This window comes from Dipodomys merriami, unplaced genomic scaffold, assembly GCF_024711535.1.
Source record: "Dipodomys merriami isolate MVZ:Mamm:240054 unplaced genomic scaffold, mDipMer1.0.p SCAF_39, whole genome shotgun sequence".
Taxonomy (NCBI): Eukaryota; Metazoa; Chordata; class Mammalia; order Rodentia; family Heteromyidae; genus Dipodomys; species Dipodomys merriami.
In genome coordinates this window covers 13000710-13024058 of record NW_027205492.1, presented here as the reverse complement: position 1 = coordinate 13024058, position 23349 = coordinate 13000710, and positions in this window count along the sequence as shown.

The window sequence follows — 23349 nt, the reverse complement described above, 5'->3', positions numbered from 1 at the left end:
CAACTTAAAATGAACTGAAAATCATTCCCCATTGCTTAGTTAAAAGCAAGACACAGATTTATGCACCAAATCTATACGGAAATGGCATGTGAACAAGCAGTCAAAATTAATTAAAATTAACACAAAAGATAAAAATCAGTAAGTGGAAATCTCAGCCTGGCCGCCGTGGAGCGGTGTAAAGTAATCCACCCCGCAGAGTGAACCAGGGAAAAGGAAGCTGCCCGACCCAGGAAGCAGCCCTTTTAAAAGGAGAGTAATTGCTTTCATATTAAAACATACAACGCCAATTTCTTTTAAACCATTAATGTGTGGATTTTTAAAAATCAATAACCCACTCCGCTTAATCCATCTGAACAAAGGCAAGTGGAAATGCATGCCCTGGCTCTCAGTGGGCTCCACGGTGGGGCTTTCTGTTATCACTGCGGCGACCGGGTGATTTCCGTGTTCCCTGCAAACTCGGAGGGGCTTTGAAGGTTGGACATTTTAGGACTCAGAGGGAATGTAATGCTATGGCCCAGCAAGTAGTCTCCAAAAGCACAAATGCATGAGGAAGGGAGGCCCCCCTCCTGGGAGGGGTCATTTGGACGGAGCAGCAGATGAGCCGGGACAGTGACCCACTGACCACAGCTGATGCCTACGCAGCACAGCACCAGGCCGCCAAGAGAAACCAAGGCCCAGGCTGGGCCTGAGCGGCAGAGGTAATCTCAGCAAGTCCTACTCCCTGGTACAGTGTCCTGGGGTTCCCCACACACCCCAAAAGCCACCATGGAAGGAGAGAGATGTCACCAAACCACTGAGGAGATACCACCTGTTTCTCTAGTGCCCTGGCTGCAGGGAACTTGGGTTGAAGTTGGAATACAACACACACACACACACACACACACACACACTCACCAAGCCAGGGGTCTCCAGGGACAAGAAGTGCTACCACATTCCCAGGGGGCTCCCGAAGCTTTCCCAGAGGGCCCTCCTGCAGTGTCCCCTGTAAAGGACTCTTCTCCCAAATCTACTACACCCAAGGCAGTAGCCACATTGCTTTCTCTGCATGGTTATGTGGCCTGTGTGGCAGCCACCCCCCTTTTCCTTTCTCATCTCCCATGGCCTCCTGAAAACTGTAAACAAAGGCCTCAAATTAACTGCTTTTAAGCCCTGTGTGTGTACGTGTGTGTGTACGTGTGTGTGTGTGTGTGTGTGTGTGTGTGTGTGTGTGTGTGTGGCATTTGAACTACATCAGGCAAAAACTAAGAGACTGTACTTAGAATTTTCGTAAGAATAAATGAACAGGAAGAAGCTGGCATTCACATGACGCTAAACACTGCTTCAAATTCTACCAACTATCTGGTCATCCACCTGCCCATCTATCAGCTATCATCTATCTATCCATCTACCCATCTAGCCATCCATCATCTACCTACTCCATCTGTCATTTACCTAATCCATCTATCTATACATCAATCCATGTGTCATCTATCCATCCATCATCTAGCTAGTCTATCCATCTACCATCTACCTATCCATTTGATCAACCATCTATCCATTAATCCATAATTGATCATTTTATCTATACATTCACCATCTATCTATCCATCTACCATCCATCTATAAATCATCTATCTATTCACCCACCTATCCATCTATCTATCATCTATCATCTATCCATCCATTTATCCATCTAGCCATCTATCATCTATCTAATCCATCTACATATCTATCCATCCTTTATCTAGTCATGCACCTATCTATCTTCTATGGATTTAATCCGTCATGTAGCTATCCATCTATCCATCTATCCATTTATCCATCTTTCTACCTATCATCTATCCCCCTATCCATCCACCCATCTATCCTTCTGTCCATTTGTCCACCCATCTATCCATCTGTCCATTTGTCCATCCATCTATCCATCTGTCCATTTGTCCACCCATCTATCCCTCTGTCCATTTGTCCACCCATTTATCCCTCTGTCCATTTGTCCACCCATCTATCCCTCTGTCCATTTGTCCATCCATCTATCCCTCTGTCCATTTGTCCACCCATCTATCCCTCTGTCCACTTGTCCATCCATCTATCCATCTGTCCATTTGTCCATCCATCCCTCTGTCCATTTGCCACCCATCTATCCATTTGTCCATCCATCCATCCATCTATCCCTCTGTCCATTTGTCCACCCATCTATCCATCTGTCCATTTGTCCATCCATCTATCCATCTATCCATCTATTTGTCCATCCATCTATCCATCTATCCCTCTGTCCACTTGTCCATCCATCTGTCCATTTGTCCATCCATCCCTCTGTCCATTTGTCCATCCATCTATCATCTATCCTTCTGTCCACTTGTCCATCCATCTATCCATCTGTCCATTTGTCCATCTATCCCTCTGTCCATTTGTCCATCTATCTATCCATCTGTCCATTTGTCCATCCATCTATCCATCTATCCATCTGTCCATTTGTCCATCTATCTATCCATCTGTCCATCCATTCATCTATCCCTCTGTCCATTTGTCCATCCATCTATCTATCCATCTGTCCATCTGTCCATCCATCTATCCATCTGTCCATCCATCCATCTATCCCTCTGTCCATTTGTCCATCCATTTATCCATCTGTCCATTTGTCCATCCATCTATCCATCTGTCCATCTGTCCATCCATCTATCCATCTGTCCACTTGTCCACCCATCTATCCATCTATCCATCTGTCCATCCATCCCTCTGTCCATTTGTCCATCCATCCATCTATCCATCTACCCATCTGTCCATCCATCCATCCATCTATCCCTCTGTCCATTTGTCCATCCATCTATCCATCTGTTCACTTGTCCATCCATCTACTCATCTATTCATCTGTCCATTTGTCCATCCATCTATCCCTCTGTCCATTTGTCCATCCATCCATCTATCCTTCTATCCCTCTGTCCGTGTGTCCATCCATCCATCCGTTTTTCCATCTATCTCTGTGGAGTCCATCTCTCCGCCTGTCCTCCTGTCCTCCGTCCATCTGAGGCGCTGTTTGGTGGCAGACGGGGAGACGGGGGCACAGGAGAGGGGGTCGCGGGGGAGCCGCCTGGGGGCCACGCTTGCTGCCCCGCAGCTCCCGGCTCCCTCTGCCTCGAAGCGCGCCATGGTTCTACAACGTGTTCGCGCCTGCGGCCGCTTCTCAGAAGCAGGAGGCGGAGGCGAGGCTGCCTGGGGCCCTGGGTTCGTCGAGCGAGTGCCAGCGCCGCCCGGCCCGCCTGGGCCTCGGCAGCGCGGCGGGGTGGAGGGCGCGGCGGCCCCCGGGGAGCCGGGAGGGCCTGGGCGCCGCCTGCCTCTGCCTGCCCGGCCCCTGCTCGCGGCCCCGGGTGCGGGTGCCCTGGCCGACTCGGCCCGGGTCGGCCCTCCGGGGCCGGGCTGGGCGGCCGGGCCCGGCCGGCGCGGTGCGGCGCGCGCGCGCGGCGCCAGGGGGCGCCCGAGGAGCTTGGAAGAGGCGGCCGGGCGGCCGCGTGGCGCGGGCCCGCCCCGCGCCGAGGCCGCGGCTCCCAAGTTTGGTTCATCGCGGCAACTTCTCGGAGGTTATGTGAGGTTGTTGTCGGAAAAAATAAAAAGAGGCAGAGAGAAAAACAGCTCTCCCTTCCTCCGCTCCTGCGAGGCCCGAAGTCACGGGGCCGCGGCGGGGCTCGGCTTGGTGTTTTTCCAGAACAGTCCCCGCGCTCCGCGCCCCGCCCGCCCGCCGCAGCCCGCCGCCTTCTCGACGTTTCCATGGCTCCCAGCCCGGGGCCCGCAGCCCGGGGCCGGCCCGCGCCCAGCCCTGACGCCCCCCGACCCCCGCCCCGCAGCTCGAGTCCCCCGTGGGGCTCGGAGCACGGGGCGCTGTCAGGTGGATAGGAGCGCGGCGGCCGGGGGAGGGGGGTGACTCACACCAGCGCCCCAGTGCGGGGCTCAGCCCGCTCTAGCGAGGGGAAGGGGAAGAGGGGGGACAGGGAACTGATGGGCAATGGCGAAAGGAACATCTCGGGGTGCTTTGCACTTAAGAATCCCAGACGCACGTGCTTAGAAAAATGGCTCGGGTCCCTCCCCGCTTCCCCGGGGCCCGGAGGGGGGGGAGGAGGGGGGGGAGAGGAAGAAGACCACCTGACAAGGTAGCCTGTAACGAGGTTTAGCCCAGGAAAGCAAGCACAAGCCCCATCTTGGAACTGAACTCGGGGCAGGAACTTGGGCCTGGCATTTGCCCCCTGACCCCACCCAGCCATGGGGGTGGGGGGTCAGCATTGGGCAAACCCCTCCAGAGGCCGAAGTGCCCAGCCAGCACAAAGCCCGGGATGGCAGCGGCCTCCCCGCGAGCAGGGTGGACGTCTGCAGTGCCAGCAGGCCTAGGGGGAAACTGAGCCCCTTCACCACCTGCCAGGGCCCAGTCCCCGAGAGGTCACACCCAGGCCCAGTAAGTCAGGGCTGCCTCAGGGGGTCTCAGGGGACGGGGAGGGGGCCCACAGCTACACCCCACACCAAGACCCCAGGCAAGGAGGGGCCCCATGCTCATGGCTCGCGAAAGGAGCTCCACGCAGAGCTCAACGAAGCCTCAACCCCCCCCAACACAAAGCTCTGTCCTGGAGCACCCCCCCCCCCGGCCTCGGGGAGGCTTTCGGAGGGGCCCAGGCCTGGATGGAGAAGACTTTGCTCGAGGTATCTGGTATCAAGGGAGGCAGATTCTCTTTACTTAAGAGGGAAAGAAAAAAGTGAATCCAATTAAAACAGAAGCCCAGTCCCAGATTCCAGCTCGACAGGGGAACGGGGCCTGTCTGTTTCAAAGGGAAATTAAGAAAGCATTCGGCAGGTACCAAAGACATATTAGCATGAGAACCAGACTTTCTCCATGACGTCACCCAGAGGCTTAAAGGATTACTTTCTCATTAGAATTCTGTCACCAAAGCCTGGCTGCCTCACCTGGAACTTTCTCCTCTGGGTTACCTCAGCCTCCACAAAGAACGGTGATGGGGGAGGCTTCACCTAACCATTAATCCCTTAGTTAGAAGTAATCCCAAGTCCATGGGCTCCCTCCCCGGGCAGGTGGTGGCAGCCTTCTCTGAGGGCCATTCTGGTGGGGACCCTTTCCAGGACCGTGAGTTCCATGCTAGAGATCCATTTTCCCTCTTCATTTGGCTGCTGGCTTAAACCAGAATTTCACCCAATGTGGAAGAAATAGCCATATTGTCAAAGCTCATAGAATTCACAACATAGACCATGATAATGACAACTTCCCTTGTGAAGGTTAGAATGAGTTTGTGACACTTCAACTAAGTATCACTATCCCACAATACTGTGAAATTTAGGTAATCACTTATTCTCAATAAAAAAGTATTTAACAAATAAAAAACTGTAAAAAAAAAAAAAAAAGAATTCAAGAACAAGGGGCTAGGGATGGAGCTGAGTGGTAGAGTGCTCCTCTATGAGGGACAAGGCCCTGAGTTCAAATCCTATCACCACTGCTAGGACAAAACTCATGCTGCACTGATAGCATTCTGGCCAGAAGAGGCCTCGCCAGGATGCCCGACCGGGGCTGGTCTCCAGAAAGCCTTTTCCCAAAGACCCTTCCCCAACTACAGGCTTACAGGGAAGACAGAGCCTCCTTCTTCCTCTACCTTTGAACCTAAACAAGCATTTATCTTTCAAATAAGCACAGTTGGACGTCTCAGTACATGATTCCCACCTCCTCATCAGCCCCGGTTCTTCCCTTGAATAACACCTTTGCTTCCTTGCTTTCAGAGTTCTGAATGGTTGCTTGAATTCTACAGGAATCCATTAGCATTTAGAGAAATAAGTCAATGCCGGGTACGTGCTGAGAGGCTCCATTTGCAGTGGTTTATGAGTATGGCAAAAGAAAAAAAAATCTTTACAATTCAAAGAGGAAAGAAAGCGAGGAGCACAGAAAACAACAGCTCAGCCCCCCCAGTGTGGTGGGGGCCTGGGGACCGGAAGCAGCAGCCCCCCTCGGTCCCTGTGTGTGCCCCCCTCCTCTCCTCCTCCTCCTCCTCCTCCTCCTCCTCGCTCCAGCCGGCCTTGTCAGGAGCTTTAATCATATCAGCGAGCTCACTACATTGCATCTGTAATGACTTGTTTACCAGTCTGTGCCGGCTCCACATGCCAGACCCGCTGTCCCAAAGGACAGGGGCCGTGTCGTGTTCTCCTTTGGCTGCGCCCACACACTGCCTGGCCCACAACAGGCCTGGGCTCTGCATGCCAACCTCAGGCTGGTGACTCACCTGTCCTACTGAGGTGTTCTGCTCCACCAACCAGTCCCTGGGCCCGGTAGAAGACAGCCTATGCTCCTCCTGCCTCCCTCTGCCCCCGGGGTCTGGGGACCCACCTACCCACCAGCGCCTGCTTCATGCACTCCTCTAGGAGACATGGCCCTTGCATTTGCTTGGAGGGGCTGTAGTACCCACTGTCTACCTGCCTGACCCCTCCTCTTTAGGGGTCACCATCTCTCCTTTACTCAAGTGTGTCTGTCTGTCTGTCTGCTTGTCTATCTGTGTCTGTCTGTCTGTGCACATGTGTTTCTGTGTGCACCTGTGTGTGCGTGTGTGTGTGTGTGCACACGCATGCAAGCCTGTACTGGGACTCAAACTCAGAGACTCGTTCTCACTTGGCTGGTTGTTTTGTTTGTTTGTTTTTCATTTCAGCCTGGAGCTCTACCACATGAGCCACAGCTCTGCTTCCAGCTTTTGGGAGTTAATCAGGGATAAGTCTCACTGATTTTTCTGGCTTTGATGCTCAGATTTCAACCTCTTGAGCAGCCAGGTTTATAAGTGTGAGCACTAGCATGACTTTATTCTTAGTTGTGGCAGAGGTGGCACTAGCTTCCCACCACTCCATTACAGAGTGACCCAGTGCCAGGCGCACAACATCCTGGCACATCAAGGACAGGTGTGTAACCCAGTCACCTGACCCAGTCAGGTGACTTGGGTCACAAAAATGGTTCCGCTTCCATAGCTGACCAGTTCCAGAGATGCTGAGAGGTGGAGAGAAACTGAGTCCTGTTGGCACCTGGAGAAACTCTGGACCTAGCCACATCTTCCTTCCTTCCTTTCTTTCTTCTTTCTTTTCTTCATTCTTTCCCCTCTCTCTCTCTTCCTTCCTTTCTTCTCCTCTCTTGCTTTCATTCCCTTCTCCCTTCTCCATCTCTGCAAATTTGAAATAAAATCAGTTTTCCTTGCAACCCAACAAGTCCTTTCCTGACACAAGTCATGGAGTTGAGATTTCTGCCTCCAATAGTCACATTTGAAACTGGGATAACCAGGATGTTTGTTTGGGAAGAATAAAAGCTTAAAGCAAGCGGCATTCTATCAAATTGGCAGTCATAGCTCTGTAAGCTTTCTCATCTCATCCCGGGTGTCTAGACCGGAGGCCCCAAATCCCACCCGAAATCAGAAGGGACTGAGAAATCCATCTTCTCTGACTTCTGCCCGTAATGAGGAATGGCCCCGGACGACGCTCTCCAATATTACTGTCTGCTCTCCTCAGCTCCCAGGAGCTCGGAGCTTCTCGGAGCCAGGAGGGAGCTGAGCTACACTTGGGGCTGAGCAACCTGCAAATCAATTAATCTCTTTTGCAAATTGCTAACTGAGTTTAATGAATTGGCAAGGCACAGAGAAAGGCCTTGCGTGTCTGTGTCCTGCTTGGTGACAAGTCTCCCGGAGCAGGCTGAACGCTCCTGCTCTGCTGGGGAACAAATCTATTAATATTTGAAGAGAACATCAAATGGTGCCCAGTAGACTGAAGTTTGTTCAAGAGGAAACTCACTACTCTGGACTCTGTAAAGAAAAATAGCAGCACTAACCTACTGTCTTCTCCTCTGCCCTCTCCAGACATCACCCTTGCTTCCTGTGGTAGAGACCCCGGGAGAAGCAGGTGGGTGTGAGGTAGGGGACAGGCCTGTGGGCCCCTCCAGCAAGGGCAGCATCCTCCATCAGGGGTGAAAAGACCAAGTTGGATGAGACTCAGGGGTACCCTCATCATCCGCTGGTAGGAGATTAAGTCAGGAAGCCATTTTGAAATCTCCATTTCGAATGTGCGGCCAGAGACCTGCCAGGCCTCGTCTGGGGTCTTCCCTGGGGAGATGCTCTTCCCACCAATCAAGACCGTGTCTGGGCCAGCAGGCTGCGCTGGGTCAGCAGCTGACATTAGTGTGGACCCACTGTGTATCCTGGAGGAATACGCAGAGGTCTTTACCTCTGTCCACAGGCCCAAACTCCAGTTTCACCTGAGGGGGTGCTGGGGCACCCTGCGCCTTAGCCCCATTTATTGTGAGATGCTGGGCTGAAGGATTCCTGAATACAAGGCCACTAAAAGATGAATTACTCTTGGTTCCTTTCAGTGGAGAGTTCTTTGTGGAACCAAGTATGGCCGGCTTCTATCTGTATTTCCCATGAGCCTCCTCAGACCCATTCTGCCTCCCCCACCCCACAGCTGTGCAGGCCTGCCCCTCCCTCCCCCCTGCACTGTATCGCCTGTTCTCAGGACAACGATCCACACTTTACACGCACACCCTGGTCACACGGGGGCATCTGTCCCTACTGGGAGGGGCCACCTCCCCCTACAGGGTACAAGAAGTAGCCCCAAGCCTCAGGAGCTCGGCAGACGACCTCTGAAGCTCCACCCTGACTGGGTGGAGAATGGGGCCCTACAGGAGGGTCTGCACAGAATGTTGCTTGTGGACCACGGCCACATCTGCTGGATGGAGAGTCGAGATGCACTTCTTAAAACAAGGAAGCAGCAGAATTGACCATACAAGCCAGTGTGGAGTGTGCGGAAGGTGGGGCGCAGGGCAGAGAGCTCCCACTGCGGGGAGAGGGACATGGAGACATGTGGTTCTAGTCGATCCGCAAACATAGGGTTAAATAAAACCGAATTACATTATCTTCTCAATCGTGTTTTCTTTTGACCTGATTCTCTAAAGATGGAAGGAAGGCTCTTCCCCAGCTTCAAAACTGTTCTGGGTAGAGGTAGTTTGGACTGGAGCTCAGAGACTTCAGCTCACTACAGATTCTGGCTAGAATTTATTTATCAAAATACATGGTTTGTAGTTGCGGGGTGGAGAAGTATATAAACCCACACTAGTATTAGACCCTGAATTCAAGGTTTGGACACTGTCTCTGAGACTGTGTGTGTGTGTGTGTGTGTGTGTGTGTGTGTGTGTGTGTGTGTGTGTGTGTGTGTGTGTGTGTGTGTGTGTTTGAGTCTAGCACTCCACTACTCGAGCCACAGCTTTTCTTCTGACTTTTTGGTGGTTAATTGGAGATAAGAGTTTACCATGATCCTCAGATCTCAGCCTCCTGAGTAGCTGAGATTAGGGGCCTGAGCCATGGAGAGCCAGCAGTTTGTCTTTATTTTTGTTATGTTCCCTTCCTGGCACATGATATTGGCTCTCCATTCTCAGGAGTGGTAAATTTTGTGTTTAACATACATGGATTTTTTTGTTGTTATTGTTTTTCACATGAGATCCTAAAAGACAAGAGACATAAATAACCACATAGGCGCAGATGGATGGACACAAGACTGAGGGGGACATGAGGAACCTCAATGGATTAGAATCCACTAACTGCCAGATTTACATATCATCTGGGCACCTCAGGCAGATGGCTGGAACCCTCTCAGCCTCAGTTTCCCCATTTGCAAAAAGAAGGAGAAAAAAGTCACTCCTGGCAAGTTTATTCTGGAAGGTAAAACTTGGAAGAGCTTCCTAAATTGGAGATGCCTCCTGAGTTTTGTTCTGGAGAGTTTTCTAGCATTTTCTAGAATCTTCCTTGGAACTGTAGCCCACTTTGTTTACTGATAGAAGCCATGTCAGCTTCAGGAAATTTCAAAATGATGAAGTCAATGCAGTTCTTCTAGTTCAATAACACATCTCTCAATCAACATAGCTTTGGATGTGTCATCAGATGCAGGACTGCGTAGGGCCCTCTCCAGTGTTCCCATTTCAGTCGATGTACCAGGGGAAGTGGCATGATTTCCAGAGTGCCTGGCCGAAGCTGAAATAATGAATCCTAACTGCATCAATGTTCCCTGTTCACTTCCGGAAAGTCCATTTCTGAGGAAATCTAGAAGAGCACTCGTTAAGCCACGCGGGTTTTAATGTTCCTGGCATCAGAGAAAATAGAACTGGCCTCAGTTAATGGAACAGGTCCTTTTAACACAAGGGGTTTCAATAGTAATAATAATAAAAAGCTGATGTGTCATCGGCAGAAAGAGCTGCACAGATAAACACAGAAACAGGACAAGCCTAATTAAGAGCCTCTTTGGGCAGACCAGGTCAATGATGGTGATGTTGGCGGAACAGTAAAAAGGCTGGGTACAGGTGGGCTTTCAGCGCCTGGGAAGAGAATGTTCCACTTGAAATAAAAACATATTTCAATGATGTGGCATTTGGAACAAGAAAGTACTCAAGAGCAGCAACCTCATCAGAAAAGCTGTGCTAGGCGCTGTGTGGCCACCACACAGGAGAAACTTTGGTCTAAGTCTTTAGCGTGGACCCCGGGGGGGGGATGACCGCTTTCCCTCATGAAAAAATAATGTCAGAGTATGAGAGGGCACACGCGCACAAATACACACACACACACACACACACACACACACAACCTGTGCAGCTGCCCTTCTTCAGGGGAACCCTGACTTGGGGAGCAAAAAACGGGGATCACTTTCAGGCCTAGATTTGCTGGGCTAGAAAGGCTGGTTCTTAGCTGGCTGGCACCAGCCAGCTCTAAATAACACTTTCTGGAACACTGTTCCTGGCTCCTAGGCTGGTTGGTGGGGGAAGACAGGTGTTCAGGTGAAAGGAGATATCTCCCCTGGCCCAGTCACACCTGCATGGGACTGACACCCTGACTTTTGAGGCTCCCCTTCCCCAACGCAGGAAGACTCAACTTCATTATCTTCCCTAATCCCCATGACAGAAAAACCAATCTATTAAGATGTCCAGCAGCCCTGGAGGCTCAGTGCTAACCCCGACCGGCGCACATCACACAGAGGCGCGGGGACGCTGGAGACCGTGCAGCACCTCTGTTCCATGGGAGGATTTGCTGTTTATCTTCAAAGCAGCCGGGTGGATGGATGGGTGGGTGGGTGGGTGGGTGGATGTGTGGATGGATGGCCTTCATTGTATTGTGCGGAATATCCCAGCTTAGAGGCCTGGGTACAAATCCTGTCCTCAGGATGGACTGACGCCAGGGTTTTCAAAGATGATTTTGACTATAGGTGATTTTTGCCCTTTAATAAACAGTTTCACCACGGTGGACTTCTGACTAAAAGGGATGGAAGTGACACCGGTCTGTAAACCCGAGGTCACACATGGCAGGGCCAATTCTGCAGAACTGAGGCCCCCCTCCCCAGGTCTGGGCCCTGTCACCCACGCTCAACACTGTGGGTTTTCCCAGGGTTGGCACAAAGCAGAAGCAAACTTCCAAATTCCATGCTCTTCCTTCCTTCTTTTTTCTTTCTGCTTCTTTTCCCAGCTGTTTGGTTTTGTTTTGAGATCCTATCTCCCAGTCTAACCCGGGTTGGCCACAGACTCAGAGCCGGCGCCTCCTCAGTGTGGGATGGCAGATGTGCAGCACCGCTCACTGTGCATTTGTGAGGCTCAGCCTCAAAGAAGTAAAGAGACTTACATTCGTTCTGTTGTTTTGCCCAACAAGCACTGAGCCCTCACTACTGAGCTGGCCAAAATTTCACAGTCAGGGGGATGGAATTCATTACTTTAATAAAAAAAAAAAAAGTGAAAATAAGATCTTAGGCCCACAAAGACTAAATAATCAACCTGCAGTGTGGAGGTTAGAATGGCAAACTGAGCTGTTAAAAACAACAGAAGTTGGGCTGGGAAGGTGGCTCAGTGGTAGAGCGCTTGCCTTGCATGCCTGAGGCCCTGGGTTCGATTCCTCAGCACCACATAAGCAAAAAGAAAAAAAGCCAGAAGTGGTGCTGTGGCTCAAGTGATAGAGGCTAGCCTTGAGCTGAAGAGCTGAGGGACAGCGCCCAGGCCCAGAGTTCAGGCCCCACGACCAGACCCCCCCCCCAAAAAAAAACAGAAGTTAACCAACAACTGGTGGGCAAGTTAGAATACATTGTCACACACAGTCGCAGTGTGGACCATTGGCTTCCCATTCACTTTCGCAGCAGGATGTTTGGTTTGGTTTGCTGTGGGTTTCCTCCCCCCCCAAAAAAAAAAAACACACCGTAGAGCACTATGAACATCTCCAGAGGCCTCTCCTGGCCCTGGACTTCCTTATCCCTCTCCCGGTCACCTTTGGTCAGCTTCCCTAGTTCCCGGTCCACCTCATCTGGCTCTGCCCGTGTGAGTTAAGCAATCGTCCAGCAGTCAGGTCTATACAGTTCATGATGCTCCATGGCTTGAACACAATATCCACATAGCCATCGACAGCCCCGCCATCCACGGGGCCCAGGACCCCAGCGAGGCCCGAGATGGCAGAGCATACGCTCCACCCACTATGGTAAATTTAACTTATGGGTCCACAAAATAATGATCATAGAGTACCTGCAACAATACCCTAAGCCAGAAGGTATTTAAAACTTAGGAACTGCTCGTTTCTAGAATTTTCCACTTAGTGTTTTCAGATTGGCACCATTGATAGTGGGTAACTAAAGTGGGACTGAAAGGAGATGATCACCTATTCAACTGAAAGTTAACTGTGCACCTGCTAAGGAAGCAAGTAGAGATGGAGATAGAGACAGGATAGGAGGGGAGAGAGAGGAAAAGAGAGAGAAAGGAAAGAGGAGAGAGAAAATGAGAGGAGAGAAAGCAGAGAGGATAAAGAAGAAAGGAGAGGAAAGGAGATAAATGGAGAAGGAGAGAGGGAAGAGAGAAAATGAGAAAGAAGAGAATGATGAGATGAAAATGAGAGGAGAAAGGGAAGAGGAGAGTGGAGAGATCAGCTATCACCGAAGCCTTTCTCGCTTAACCAGCCACGCTCCTGCCTCGGCTGTCCCATGCACATCATTTGGGTTATCAGGTAGACGCTTGCTCTCTTAAGATACTCAATGACCTGAATGCTATGAACCAGTCCATTCACACACACACACACACACACACACACACACACACACACACACACACAGAGGTCTTAAAGTGATTTTGGCCAAGGAAGAATGTTCTGGAAGACGGTTACGCTCTAGAAAGTTCTAGTGTCCCCTCCCTTTCTTTGCTGGAAACTTGGCTGGCACAAACTACTGGGTTTAGGTTTCAGAAAGAAAAAAAAAAGACTCCATTCTCAGGATCAGCTCACAAATTTTAATCAATGTAAAATCTTATAAATTAGGTCTTTATCCTTCCTAACTCCTCTGGCCTTCTGCTCAGAGATGACTTCACCACCAAGCCATCTGTTAGTTGGAATGATAAGTACCAAGCTATTGGAATCATTTAGAGGAAAGAGAAATTAAATATCTTTTTAAAAATATTTTTTAAAAAACATCCTCTCTCCTCCTCCTCCTTCTCCTAAGTTATTGACAGGAAGCATCTCTAAAAAATAAAGATGACAAAAATACCAGCTACATTTCAGTTCCTGGACACAGGTATTCCTGATCAGTATGTGAAAACATCTTCCTGATTCTTGCTGAGCTACCAACACAAATGTTTATGGTTTCTGTCCTTTTCCGTCTGCAAAGCCCTCTCTCCAAATTCTCAGTTTCTTCATTGGATTCCATTATCACCCCAAGTTACAGCCCCTCCAACATCCAAGAGAACCTACCCCATAATTGTCCTGCCTTGGGATATAAGCCTTCTCCTTCACTCGTGTACACGCACACATTCATATGCACGCACACACACACATGAACACAACAGACACATACAGACACACACGTTCACATGTGCGCTCATACCCATGCACACACACTGTCTCGCTCACAGAGCCAGCTCTGACCCTGCCTTCAGGATGACCAAGTCAAAGGAGACTCAACAAAGTCATTTGTAAATGGTGGACAACAAAGACGCAGCTTGGATTCCTTTGAAGCTACAGTATTGGTCTTCAAATACACAACAGTCTCAGAAGGCCCGTCCTTCTCTCGCTATGCCATATTGACACTGGCAAGGAGAGGCAATTGAGCCCCATTTCCCTTTGATTTCCAGGTGGGATTTACCTCGATGGATTCTCTCATCCGTCCTTCGGCTTGGTGTCCCCATCAAGATCTGTCCACCCAGCTCACTGGGCTGCCCTGCCAGCCTTCCCTGGCCCCTCTCTGCCACTTCAATAAGGACTGGCAGTGATGGAACCTCCCAGGGCCAATGCCTCAATCGCATCCTTCAGACTCAAACCTGTCCCGCAGCACGCATGCTCCATGTTCTTTCTCATTACTGGGGGGGGAGGGGAGCTTTGCCTCTGCGGTGACAAAGCCAATTCTCTCCAGACAGAGAGGACCTGGGGACCTCAGGGGCGCCTCCTCCACGTGTCCTGTGAGGGAGCTGCATGACCCTCCTCTTTCCATGGGGGAGGGGGTGACAAGGACAATGCGGACGCTTTCTGGAAGTCTCTCTGCTTCCCATACAGTCCCCAGGTCACCATGAGCAGGCCACATATATGCATGGTGAATAGGTGGTATGGAAAGACAATCTAAGGAGGAGCAGAGAAAGCAGGTATCCACACCTGAGCTCACACAGCCCCGAGGCCTGAGGTTGGGGCTGGTTCTCCCAACCAGCGTCTGGGTGTCAGCTCCAGCCCCCACAATCTACACAGCCACAGCTATGCGTATGTCCTAACCAGCCAACCAACTCTTCCCCTCAAGAGGAGCAAACGGGGAGGGGGAGCAGGATGCTTGTGTGTTTATGGTATAGGCTGTGATGGAATTTTCTGCAAATGCTGCTCATAATCAATGGGAGCCCAGACAAGGTAGAGAGCTACACACCAAAACGTACATGGGAATCTCTTCTGTTGGTTCAGAAACTGTGGGAATTATGAAGGTGGTCAAACGGAACCCCCAAGCCCTAGCCCACAGAACCAAAGGTAGGGCCTTGGCACCAGGGTGTTTTCAGAACTAACTAGTTCAAGGTTCTCAAAATGAGATAAACCTGGGCTAAATGGCAGTGACCAGAGGCAGGTGTCCTTGTAAGGGGAGTTTGGCTCATGATGACTTGGGGGAGGAGTGAAGATGGGCTAGAGGTGGCTAGGAGGTGGCCACAAGCTCAAGAACACCCAGAGCCACCAGTAGCTGGAAGCGATGAAAGGCAGCCTTTAGTGGAGCCCGAGATGCCAGGATTGTATGCAAGAATATAGTTTTAATTGTTTCAAGCCACAGAGTTTGTGGTCATTCTTAGCCTCTCCCGGGGAAATGTACAAATTTCTGGTATCTATAGAGATGTCAGATGGCTGTCCACCCCTTCTATAGGGCCTGAGCCACACCTCAGATTTCTTTTTCTTGGCTGACTCTTCATTCATCTGATCCCCATCCAGAAAGCTTTGTCCTTCCCACTCCCAACTTCCCAGAAGCCTCTTGTCTCCAGAGAGACCTCCCCCCTCCCCCTGGGGTCCCCCTCAACACAAACCAGCATGCCTTCATCCCCTGCCGGACATCAGGAGCACTTGGACCATGAGTCTCACCCTCGTTTGGCACTTGGCATCTGCCAATGCTGTGCACGTGTGTTTATGATACTCAGAGAACAACGACTTGCAGAGTAGGGCTGCGGCTTTCCTACAGAGTTGAGTTCATGAGATGGAGCATCACAATCCTCACCATACAATCCGCAGGAGCCAACTGGCCACCCCCGCCGTTCTCAGTGAAACTGGGCAAAGGTGGGCCGTGAGTCCCTCCTCCAGCTTTCCCTGCACCGCAGCTGGACAGGGCAAGGATTTTCTTTGTGGGTCCTCAAGGTACAGCACACAGCCTGAGGCCATGATCACAGGCTGAGCTCGGAATTCAGAAGCAGCTGGGGACACAGCTGGTGAGAGATGCACATCATTTGGGTCAAGAGGGAGAGTTCTGGTTGGCCCTGCTGTGTTCCACCAGTAGCCAGCCCCCCAGGAGCTGTGGCCACCCGCTCTGTGCCCGTGCAGGATCCCACCAAGGCTACCATCAGAGCACCATAACCACAGAAGAGAGAAATCCAAGAACTAGACTTGGTAGGAATGAAGAAACCAGGACCCGGCAGGCAGCCAGCAAGGGCCATCCTTCCCACACGGCTTTCCCTCACACTCAGCGTTCCTCACCCCAATTCTTCACCGCCACAGTGCTCTTAGTTGTGCTCCACACTCCACAGAGTACTGAGCTGACCTGGATGCCCAGGGATGGGCTGTCTCTTAGAGAAACTCTAAAGGAGCCAAGGAGGGGCGCAGGCACATTGTGTGTGAGAAGCAGAGGGAACGCTGAAGGCAGAGTCTGTGACAGGAAAGGCCTACTGACAAAGCAGGCTGCATGACTGCCTCTGGCCTGCAGACCAGCACTGAGATCCTCCTACCGGCTGCGTCACCACACTCAGGCTGGGGTAACCCCACTTGGTGCAAATGGGTGAGAACCACAGAACCCAGACAGAGAGCTGGTTTCCCTGTGTCTCCCCTGCCGTCGCCCCTGGATCCGGAGCCTTAACATCCCTCGGTGAAAACATCCTTTCGCCACTACCACCAGCCATGCAACTGTGGTTCCAATTCTAAGTAACACAACATTCGCCAGTACTCTCCCCTACCGGAGGGGGTTGGGAGCGTGAGAGCAGGGTGGGGAGTAGGAAAAAGCAGGTGCTATTTGCCTGCAGGGGGCACTGGAGGTACACAAAGGTGGACAGGGAGATGCCCTGCATTTGGTCCCCTAGGACCAGCAATCTCAGGTATATGACAGAGCCCAGGGCCAGCCACTGAGCTATCAGAAACCAATCCACCAGAAAAGGGTGGTAATTCTGTCACAGCTGGCCAGATGGGGCCTCTCAGACGGTCTTCGCTCTTCCCCGTCAACCCTCCACAAGTGAAGCCAAGGCTGGGCTCGTTACTGCTGGGGAGAGGGGGAAGAGGAAGATGCACAGAGGTCCAGAGAAGTTAAGTGATTCACCCTGGTGGCCCAGTGGTGGCCCAAAATAGCTCTTTTCCAAGAAGCAGCCACTGTGAGCTCAGGCTTCGTTTCTCTCTGGGCCTGGTGAAGAGCAAGTCCCTTACAGCTGCCCAGCGAGGCCATGGGCCCAGGCTCCCCCAGAGCCTCTCGGCCACCTGTCTGCCTGTGTGTGCCTCCCGCCACCACATCCACGCACAACAGACACGAACACCCTTCCCAGAGCTGGGGAGGCATGGAGAAGGTCAGGTGCCAACGGCTCTGGCCATGGCTTCCCAGCCTGGATGCCAGGGCCTGGGGCCTTCACCTGGATGCCCAGCTGGCCCCACCGCCGAAGAAAGTGTTACCTGCCATTGCCGACGAAGCTCGCCTGAGAGGCCCGCGTGGCTCTTGTCCCTTGAGCAGGGGAGGAAGGCAGCGGCCGCGGGGTCCCCGGGGTGGCTTGTGAAGTCTGCTGGCTCTCAGCTGAGCGGGGCTCTGCCAGAAACTTCCTTCGCACCTGTGGGCCAGAGAAACGCATTGCAGCAGTCCACCCAAAGAGTGTGGGCCCGATCGGAGGGGTCCTGGGTGGGGTCTGGGCTGGACTTGACCTGGCTGGTGACCCCCGAGCACCACCCAACCCCACCCCACCCCCATAACAGCAACTCCTTACACTGGAAGTTGCAGCAGGGGCTGAATGAGAGATGTTTTCAAACATCTCTCCTTCTGACCAGCCAAACTCACTGCAAGTTGGTTGCTCCAATTAAATACTGAACTAGACAGTCTTCACTCATTGCTAAACAGATGGCCCAGCAGAACTTTCTTCCATGATGGAAAGCATTCTATAATCCGGACTGACTCATTCATCAGCCACTAGCCTTTGTGGCCATTGAGCGTTCAAAAACGTAGCTAGTATCGCTAAGAAATGGCACTTTAAAGTCTATGTCATTGAAGTGAATTTACATAGCCACAAAGGGCAGTGGCCACAGTAGGCCCTGAGTGTCTTGAGGTCATGGCAGACTTCCCTTCTGGAGGGGTCCTTCTAGATCACCTGGTCTAACGGTCCCCCAAAACAAAGCCCCACAGGCCAAAGGGAGGGAGTGACAGGGGAAAGAAGGGGAAATGTTAGTGCACTGCTGGTATTCATTCTCATGGAAACCTTGTCATCCCTATTGGCAAACGTCCTTTGCTCATGTACACCGTCCATCGGTAGAGCGGGACGTCCGCATGAGTTAGGATGCAGGCTCACAATGGTTTATGGATAGAAATGTACTGCACAACCACTGGGCCCAGCACTGTGGGCCGGGTTGCACTTTGCAGGTGTGTGAGCGGTGACATGGCCAGCTGCCTTGTGTCCTGCGTTCCTTAAATGGCCTTTACCCTGCTGATGCGTGACCAAGCCCAGGACCTTCTCCACAGGAGCCTCCATTTACACAAACTCCAACCCCACAGAGGGGATGAGAACCAGAGGAGGAGAGGACGGGAGGCAACCTGCAGGTCCATTTTCCTCCAGATTTGCCTGAGCCGCTGCCAAAAGCTAGCCGCAGAACCTAATCGCCAGACTACTTGCAGAATTTTAAATGATCGCTGCAGCATGCGGCATTCTCCTGGGCACTGATTTTTCCTGGCAGCAATGATGAGGATGTGGGGGTTTTTTAATTGTTGTTGTTCAGCTCTGCTGGTGTCCATGTTTGGGAGAAACTCTTCTCCCCATCCTGGGACAGGCGTTCTGGCCCCTCTCCCCGCAGGAGTGGGAGGGGGCAGGCAGGGAAAAGGGGCTGCCTTGGTTTTTAAAGCCAATTGTCTCTGCTTGTGGAGACTTCAGGTTCCTGAAAGAACTCTCCAAGTCAGGGTGGAAAGCCACAGGCTGCTGTTCCTCTAATCACACACTCCTGTGCCAGCCGGGACTCCTGCAGGGCCCTGGGAGAGAGTGATTTCAAAGTACAGAGACAAAGGGAGGAAGGGGGGGGCTGAGGTGGGAATTGTTTCTCCTGCTTGCTGCAGGCCACCTTTGGCCCCACACCAGCGGGTGAGGGGCACTCACTAGCCGGTGTGAAGAACGGCGCGGCTTGAACCCTGTGGGCTCCACTCAATCAAAGTAATGAGGAGACTGTGGGGAAGAGTCTCGGCCTCTTCTTGCCGAGTACAGAGCTCATCAAGGTGGAGTCTGTACCCTGTTCCCTTGGGGAGAGAACCCACGTGGGCCTGGGGTCATGTTTTCAAAGCAGTCCTCTGCCTAGCCATGGACAAGAACTGTTCCTTGCTCTCCTGACTCCTCCCAGCACACGTCCTGGGAAGGCAGATTCTGCACTGTGGGCCCCTGTCAGCCGGCCTTCCCTGGGTCACACATCCACCCAGGCACGGGAGACATGCTTAGCCCTTCTCAAGAGGACCAGGCTTGGCCTGGGGGAGCTGGTGCTGCCTGGAAACACCATGGGGGAGATTCTAGGACCCTCCCCACCTGTGGCAGACCACTAGCCATTGACTGGGTTGGCCATTTGCCTCTGAGCAGGCCCAATTCACACTTCTCAGTGCCTGCGAGGCAGAGCAGGGCCCCAACTTCTCCTGTCCCTAGGCTTCTCTCTGCCCCTCTTTTCTTTCCCTGGCTTCCTCCTCGGGCTTCCTGTAAGCCCACTTTTTAAAGAGATGCCATTTGAAGGATCTGTCTCTGAAACCTGAGCCCCAGCTCTGTGCTTCTTCTCCTCCATCCCTCGGGTCTTTATCCACTGGGCCCAGCAGCCTGCAGACTTTGTTTCCAGGTCTCATGGATCCCCACCAGGATCCCTCAAACTTGTCCTCCAGCAGCCCAGCAGAAACGTTTAGAGGCTGGGCACGCAAGGTCTAGCACTCGGGGACCTCAGCTCAGACTAGAGGCTCCAGGAAGCTCAGAATGAGGATTATGTCATGAGCCTTGTCCATGACTGAAATCTGTGGACCACCCTGCTACTCCAGCCCACCCTCAAGATGGCTTGTCTCCCTCACTCTAAGCCTGGAAGATTCCTCTGTCCCCAAGCTCCTCTCGTATGCTCCCTCCACCCACAGCAGAGCAAAGCAAAGAGAAGCAGAGAGGACAGATGTGCAGCGGGGCCTTGGTGCCTGCTGAGCTGGGTACAAAGCAGTACCTGGGACTGTGCCCAGCTGGACATGGGGGCCTTGGCCACGCGTGGTGGGGGCTGCATGCATCAAAGACCACACGAGCTCAGGGACACATGTCCGTCTTTATCTCATCTAAGGGTCTGCTCTCACTGGATAAGTCAATTATATTGGAAGCCAAAACACAGGCCCAAGGGCAGAGATGAGCACCCACTTCTCAAGGAAAGCCGCCATTACTAAGACAACCCCCATGCCAGAGTGCCCTGCAGTGACCAATGTGTGCAGGCAGCCCTCCTCCCGCATGTCCCTCTGTCCTCCTCACGGACGCCCTCCTCTTGGAGGGCACTATTCATGGTTACATCTGTCAGAAGCTTCCTGGAAGATGGTGTGTTCCATGCTCTGCACAGCGCAGCCTGCGGCCACCAATTAATCAGCAGAACCCAATCCCACGGTCCAGTGCTCGCGGGGTCTTGGCCGGCGCATTTCCCCAGTACTCTGGATCTCCAGGCCTCTGGTCAACATCGGGGAGCCCTTAGGCATCCCAAAATGGATTTTTCTGTGCTGTCCCATTACCGCTGGGAAAATGGATCCTGAGTTTTCTAATCTCTCCCCTTTAACTTGGGTAGTTTCCTTAATGAAAAAACAACTGTGTGGTATTTGAAGTTGGCAAAAACACCAAACGTTGCGAGCAACAGACTGGAAGGCCCTGGAACAAAGTGCACGTCAGCATGATGAGCCAGAGCGCAGCGCATGCGCAGGGCGGGTCTGCGGGCATCTTCAGGCTTTGAAAGCAAGTCTCAGACAAATGGCTCACAGACCTCCTGCCATCTCCAACCCACACCCACATGCATGGGCATGAATGTTTGAAAATACAAAAGCAGGGGGCTGGGGGGGGTGGCTCAGTGGCAGAGTGCCTGCCTTGCATGCATGAGGCCCTGGGTTCAATTCCTCAGCACCACAGAAGCAGAAAAGCCAGAAGTGGCGCTGTGGCTCATGTGGTAGAGCGCTTGCCTTGAGCTGAAGAGCTGAGGGACAGCGCCCAGGCCCAGAGTTCAAGCCCCACGACCAACCAAAAAAAAAAAAAATTACAAAAGCATGCCTCACTTATCAGACTACTCAAACTCAAACAAATCAAAGTCATATCTGTGAAGCTATCTATATAACAAAAATAAAAACAAGTTCTCCTATTTTATAAATATACATTTATCCATGTAAGAAGGAAACGTAAGAGGGTACCTTTATATATCATGACGGTGGAAGATGGAGAGGAAGGAAGGGTTTCATGGGCAAGACCAAAAAGGAACTACCGTGAGTACATCGAAGTACACTGGTTCTAGGCTTACCAATAGTTCTAGCTACTTGGGAAAGGTAGGAAGAAGTAGGAAGATTGCAGTCAGAGATCAGCTTGAGCAAAAATTTGAGACTCTGTCTGAAAAAATAAAAGCACAGGGATTGAGGCTGTGAGTCAAGCGGTACTGAAAAACCAATTGATCAATCAATGAAACAAAAAAAAAATACATTTTCTACATGATGAAAGCACCCCAGGCAAGGGTGAAGTAGGAATCCTCTCTCCAATAGGAGAGCAAGCAAAATATTTGGACTGGCCACCACAAAATTCTTCCCTACTCTGAAAACAACTCATCGTGCAGATTAAGTTATAAAAATGTGTTTAAATGTACTGATGTTCTAAGTAGAAGATAAGAAATAAAGGAAAGCCAGAAAATGAGAGAAAATGGAGACTGAAGGTATTTGCCAAAACAGGTGAGCTTGAGAATCTGTTTCCTTGCTCTGATAGGACAGGACTCAAAAGGCCAGCATGCACTCAGGTAAGAGTCCGGGGAGGAGGGTTGAGGACTCCGAGGGCCACCCCTGAGCAGGCTGAGAGATGGGGATGAAGGTCCTGCTGTCAATTCCATTGTGATAAGACAGACTTCTAGTTTATGACCATGAGACACACAACACTGAGACAAAGAACAATCGAAAGCCAAGAATTCCATCTTAACTGCTCTTGAGTAAGAACACAGCAAACAAAAACAAAAACACAACTATTTCCTGAAGAAATCCATTCTCAACCCAACCCTCAAAGTTCCAAAAGCATTAACTCACAGTTAAAAATTCTAACAGACACAAGAAACCAGTTATCCTAAATGCTAACACACAAAACAGAGCAGACAGGCCAAGACTCTGTATGTTAGCTTATGAAATACAAAACATAAAGCATGTTTTTAAAAGCTTGGCAATAAGAATAAAGAGCAAGAGAATATAAAAGCACTAGTTTCAGAGAACAATATGAAGCATTTCAGAAATAAAATCTAATGTCTAGGGGCTGGGAAGGTGGCTCAGTGGTAGAGTGCTTGCCTTGCATGCATGAGGCCTTCTGTTTGATTCCTCAGCACCACATAAGCAGAAAAAGCCAGAAGTGGTGCTGTGGCTCAAGTGGTAAAGCGCTAGTCTATAGCTGAAGAGCTGAGGGACAGCGCCCAGACCAAGTTCAGGCCCCACAACTGACAAAAAAAAAGAAAAAAAATAATATCTATTAACAACAAAATCTACATTTCAGTCGACTAGTGGAAGCAGGGGTATAATGAAGATCTTTACAGTGCCTGGGTCCTGTGTTCAAGCCCCAGTACCTACTCATAGATATTCACCTCAGACACCTCCAACCACATTTCACACACAGATGTGGACATGAACATTCATAGCAGTTTTCTTCATAGCAATCCAAACCGAAACAAATCGAATGTTTATCAACAAGTGAAAAATCAGGACATAGCCACCCAGTGGTACACTACAAAGCAGTGGAAAATAATTATGCTGAAGTCGGGCACCAGTGGCTCACACCTATATTCCTAGCTGTTTAGGAGGCTGAGATCTAAAGTTCATGATTCAAAGCCAGTTCGGGTAGAAAAGTTCATGAGACACTCATCTCCAATGAGCCACCAAAAAGCTAGAAGTAGAACTGTGAATTAAGTGGTGGGTGTGCTAACCTTGAGGAAAAAAGCTCCAGCACAGTGCCCAGGCCCTGAGTTCAAGCCCCAGGTCCAGCACAAATAAATGAATAAGATAAAATCATGCTGAGACTGACAGAGATAGATGATAGATAGACAGGCAGGCAGACAGACAGACAGATAAATAGATGGATAAATAGAGGGACAGACAGACAGATGATAGATAGGTAGATAGATGGATGGATAGGTAGGTAGCTAGACAGATAGATAAACAGAGGGACAGACCACCAGGTGATAGATAGGTAGATAGATGGATGAA